Here is a 6195-nt window from a genome sequence, read left to right on the forward strand (position 1 = left end):
TATGATAGACACAAAGTGCCGGCATAACTCAGCAGGGCAGACAGAATCTCTGGAGAACATGGATAGGCAACGTTTCAGGTCTGAACCCTTCTTCCGAGGACGTAAATTCCACTTAGATTCCTTCCTCTGCCTTCACAATTTGCACCACTACTATCCTTTTCTCACATGTATTGTTTCTTCATCTCTGGCCTTTGTCCAACCATCTACCTATCAACTCCACCCTCACCTGTATCCACCAATCACTTGCCAGGCTTTGTTCTGCCCCTCCTCTCTTCCAGCTTTCTCCCAGCTCTTCACCTCAACCAGTCTGAAAAGGAGTCCTCAACCAGTCGTGGAAGTGAAAAATCAAAACAAAAAAAACCCTGCAGATGCTGGAAATCTAAGATAAAAAGATAAAATGCTGGAAATACTCAGATGCTCAAGCTCTGAACTACATAAACTTGGGGTCATTGGTTTTGCCTTTTTGCACTATTATTCTGCGTTTGTTTGTTTAATGTGTGTGTATGTATGTGTATACACATATATATATATATATATATATATATTATGTAGTTTACAGCCTGACCTGTTATATAAATATATATATATATATACACTACACACTTTCTACACATATATGTGTGCAGATGCTAGTTTATACCAAAGATAGACACAAAGTGCCAGAGGTCAGGCAGCATCTCTGAGAAACAGGATGGGTGATGTTTCGGGTCTGGACCCTTCTTCAGACTTAGACTCAGGAACCTAAAGAAGGGTCCTGACCTGAATCGTCACCCATCCTTTGTGTGTGTGTGTGTTTATATATACTGAAATTCTTTTCATTATATTGTTTACAGAGTATTATGTTTACATGTTCTGTTGTGTTGTTGCAAGTAAGAAATTAATTGTTCTGTTTGGAACTTATGATAATAAAACATTCTTGACTCATCTGTGGGAGGAGAAACAGAGTCAACATTTCAAGTTGAAGACCCTTCATCTGAACTGGGAAGGAGTTGATTAAGCTGCAGGGAGGGTGGGGGAGAGGGGATGTGCCTGGCAGGGTGAACACTGGGGTGACCATGGAGATAAGTGGGGTGACCATGGGGATTATCTGATCAATGAGTGAATGGCATCAGTTTGAGAGTGAGAACACAGACAAAAGTATGTAGGCTTTGGTCAGGATAAGCAGTGATGAGAGCAACTTAAATTTCTCACCACATTCCAAGGACGTGTGTGTTGACAGATTAATTGGCAGCCGTAAATCTCCCTGAGAGGTTGATGGGAATGTGAGAAGAATCATATGGAAATAGTGTAGGATAAGGGTAAGAATGTGCTTGATGGTTGGCATAGACTCAGTGGGCTGAATGGCCTGTTTCAGTGCTTTAGAAACAGGAACTGCAGATGCAGGTTTACCAGGGAAAGACCCTTCTTCAGACTGGAGTAAGTGTCCCGACCCAAAACATCACTTATCTACGTTCTTCACGGATGCTGCCTGACCCGCTGAGTTACTCCAACATTTTGTGTTTCTTTGGAGTATAGAAGAATGAGAGGGGATCTTATAGAGACGTATAAAATCATAAAAGGACTAGACAAGCTAGATTCAGGAAAAATGTTCCCAATGTTGGGGGAGTCCAGAACCAGGGGACACAGTCTATGAATAAAGGTGAGGCCATTTAAAACTGAGGTGAGAAGAAACTTTTTCACCCAGAGAGTTGTGAATTTGTGGAATTCTCTGCCACAGAAGGCTGTGGAGGTCAATTCACTGGATGAATTTAAAAGAGCGTTAGATAGAGCTCTGGGGGCTAGTGGGATCAAGGGATATGGGGAGAAGGCAGGCACAGGTTACTGATTGTAGATGATCAGGCATGATCACAATGAATGGTGATGCTGGCTCGAAGGGCCAATTAACCTACTAGCCTGTACATCTTTGGAATGTGGGAGGAAACCGGCGCACCTGGGGCAAACCCATGCGGCCACAGGGAGAGCATACAAACTCTTACTTCCTTTAACCACTGAAGACAGGGCTCATAAATCAGGGCTCTAATAGAGAACAGCAATAAGTACACTGCATACAAAGTTAGACTGCTTTCTTGTAGCTCTTGCAAGGTTCTTCATGGCCAGTATTCTTGGGCTGCTACATCATTTCTTGTTAACCAGTACAGTTTGTTCCATGTTCACACTTCCCCTGCCTGGGAGAGAACGTGCAATTAAAAAAATAACACTTTTTTATATACATTCTGAAAACCTCATCGCAACAAGTGATTGTGGGGAACAGCATAGATGGAGGGCACAGAGAGTAGAAAGGTATGTTGAGATGGGCAAATTAATCGTAGAGTCATGGAGCAAGGAAACAGCCCAACTTGGCCATGCCGACCAAGATACCCCATCTACGCCAGTCCCACCTGCTCACATTTGGCCCATATCCCACTAAACATTTCCTATCTATGTACCTCTCCAAATGTCTTTTAAGTTATGTTATAATTCTTGCCTATAACCACTTCCTCTGATAGTTCCTTCCTCATACCCACCAACATCTGTGTGAAAAGGTTGCCACACTAAATCTTTCCCCTCTCAATTTAAACCTTTGACCTCTAGTTCTTGATTTCCCTACTCTGGATAAAAGACCCAATGCTTTCCCCTTATCTATTCCCCTCATGAATTTATGCACTTCTATCAGATCACCCCTGAACCTCCTGCGCTCTAGGGAATAAAGTCCTAGTCTGCACAACCGCTCCCGATAGCTCAGGCTCTCAGGTCCTGACAGCATCTTCATAAAATTCCTCAGGGGAAACTCATGTGGGGAATGGGCGCCAAAGTAATAGATTGGGCAAAATGGCCTATTTTTCTACAGAGGACATGGTGTGATTCTTTTTCTCTGTATCGTGGAAAGTAGATTGGTTTATTAGACAGAACAAACAAAACAGGGAGGCTAGAAGTCTAGAAACCAATGCTAAGGCCTTCTCTTCTCACTCAAAAGCGAGATCATTGAATTTGATAACTGATGCTGCAAGCCATCTAAATGGGGGGTTTTCAGTGTTTTAATGTTGAAATTTATTATTTTATGGAGTGAAATTATGAGAACATCCTTTTTATTTTGTGCTACCTGGAAGATTTAGCATACCAAAGGAACTGGAATGAAAGAAATATCATCTGATATATCAAATAACTATTGGATGTTGACTCTGTTTCTCTTCCCATAGATGCTTGACTTGCTGAGTATTTCCAGCATTTTATGGATAACCACAAAAAATATAGTTTTGGAATATATTTTTGACTGACCTTGCCAGCATTTGGGATAAACTCTATTTACTTGTAGTATACTTCTGATTTAGAGATTACCGTTCTATTCTAGTTATTAGTAGAAGGAGCAATATTTTAAAAGAAGATGAAAATGAAAATGGATTTGAGCACCATTTTCTAATTAATCCCTTTGTAAACTTTGAGATAAAAGGGATAATTTGTTGTACGTTTCCTCTGAGCTTTTTATACTGTTTGATAAACCACAGCAGACCAACACTCATTGAAAATGTTGCTTTCTACTAAGGTCTCTAAAATTATTAAAAACTAATGATTTAACTACCCTTCTAGCCAACCAAGAACAAACTACAGCACCATAATTCAAATCAATGTGCTTCAAAGCGATGTTCTGACTAAACAGTAATTATAGTGATGAACGTCAAACCATAAATATTCCATCTAGTGGAGATATGCAGACACAAGGACCTGCAGATGCTTATGCTGGAATCTTGAGCAAAAATCACAAAGTGCTGGAGAAAGTCAGGTCGGGTAGCACCTCTGGAGAACATGGATAGGTAATGGTAAAACGGAGTATATATAACATATAAATCATAGAACATCCGACATTCAACAGTACAACACAGGAACAGTGCAGTCTGAAGAAGGGTTCCGACCATCAACCCATGCTCTCCAGAGATGCTGCCTGAATTGCTAAGTTACTCCAGCACTTTGTGTCTGATTTGTAAATCAGCCTCTGTAGCTCCTTATTTCATTAGTGTCCACATTCAGCCCACAATATCTATGCTGAACGTAATGCCAAAATAAACTAATCTCACCTGCCTGCACATGATCTATAACCATCTATTCCCTCCATATCCATGCGCCGATCTAAAAGCCTCTTAAATGCTGCTGTCGTATCTGCTTCCAACACCAATCCTGGAAGCACATTCCAGGTACCCACCGCCCTCAGTGTAAATAAACTTGCTCTTTCACCCTGCCCTCTAGTCTTTGACATTTCCACCCTGGGGAAAAGTTTTTGACTGTCTATCCCATAATTTTATATACTTCTACCAGGTCTCCCCTCACCTTCGGTGATCCAAGTCTGTCCAACCTCTGTCTGCAGCTAATACCCTCCAATTCAGGCAGAATTCAGGTAAACATCTTCTGTAACCTCACCAAAGCCTCCACATGATTTCTGTAATGGGACGACCAGAACTGCATGCAGTATTGTACTGCTTGCTCAATACTGTGCTCAAGTACTTAGTTGGGGGATCAGGCCCCATCTGTGGGAGAAGAAACAATTCAGGTTGAAGAACCTCTATCAGAACTGATAAATCAACTCTGCTTCTCTTTCCACAGATGCTCCCTGACATAAAGTCATGCAGTCATGGAGTCATACAATGTGAAAACAGGCCATTCGGCCCAACTACCTGCTGAGGTTCTACCTGTCCCCGGTGTTGCGAAGGATGGGCCTGGCACAGAGGCCACGCAATGTGCCAGTCAGCTGGACATTTCCGCACCATCTGTCATTTGTGGAAAAGTTCTTCTGGACCAACATCTTTGACCACAACTCCATCAGACAGTGGTGAACATGGAATGTCCTGCAGGCACTGCAGGGATATTACTCCATGGATCCTGTGGCGTGGTTCCCAGAGCAAACTGCCTAACTTGTCTGGTGAAATGCCTCATCACCAGAACTCACCAACAAGCACCAAGACCTGGCTTGGCTGGCGGTGAGGGGAGCTCTCCCAGTCAGAAACTTCCTGCACTGTCAGAACCTCAATACCAGCGCACACTGCCCTCAGGACGGCTGTTATGGAGAGGAGATGGTTGCCCACCTCTTCGCAGAGTGTGGATTTGCAAAGAGAGTTTGGAGAAGGGATAAGGGTCCCTTATACCGAACAGCTCTGTAATAGAGGACTCTTTGAATTATGGACTGTTCCCAGGGATGCATTCAGAGACGGACATTGAGTGCTGCTGGAAGGTAATTAACTCGGTGAAAGATGCTCTTTGGTCGGCCCAAACCTTGTTGACCTCCCAGCACGGCGAGATGTCCGTCAGGGATGTTGCTGACTAGCCCGCTCCAGACTGCGGGAGTACGTGCTGAGGGACGCACTGATGCTGGGAGCAGACAACGCCAAGGCTCTGTGGGGAGAGGACCACAGTCTAGGGTCTTTTCACTGCAGTACATTGTAGGGCAGGGTGTGGTGGGAACGGATATCAACCCAGGGGAGCAAATGAATGGCAAGGGTGCTGCGTAAAATAATATTTGTGAACACTACGATACAATGGAAATGAATACTGTATGTATGGCCTCCGTGAATGTCGGAAGAATTTTTGCACAGTTCTTTTTTTGTATATATATTTTTTCCTGGATAAAGTTTATTTTGATTAATAAAAATAAATGAAAGACATCCATGAACCAGATGGGGTTTTGCAACAGTTCAGCAACTTCTATACTCAATGTTGCACATTTTAAGTCATTTAAAATAATGTGGCTTTAAGAATATCTTTTCCGGGATCTTTTCCAGACACAGCTCTAAGTTGAGAGGAGGAAGGTTGAATAGACATATGTGGGGCAGGTTTTTTACACAGAGGGCGGGGGGGCCTGGAATACATTGCCAGGAGTGGTGGTAGAAACAGATACAATAATGGCGTTCAAGAGGCTTTTATAGGCAGATAGAAATGCAGGTTCTTTTTTCAATCATCAATTTCCACCAACCTAAAATTTCCAGTTAAATGGAAAGTGTTCAACATTGCAATACAACTAAAATTATAGCAGCTGGTCTACATTACTCAGAACTGCTAATTAAGCAATCTAGACACAAATTGTTGGAGTAACTCAGCAGGACAGGCAGTATCTCTGGATAGAAGGAATAGGTGACACTTCGGGTCGAGACCCTTCTTCAGACTGTGTCAGGGGAGAGGGAGATGCAGAGATAAGGAAGTGTAAGGTGTGAAAACGAGACAAAGGGGATGTAG

Source organism: Rhinoraja longicauda, chromosome 4 (genome assembly GCF_053455715.1).
Source record: "Rhinoraja longicauda isolate Sanriku21f chromosome 4, sRhiLon1.1, whole genome shotgun sequence".
NCBI classification, from domain to species: Eukaryota; Metazoa; Chordata; class Chondrichthyes; order Rajiformes; family Arhynchobatidae; genus Rhinoraja; species Rhinoraja longicauda.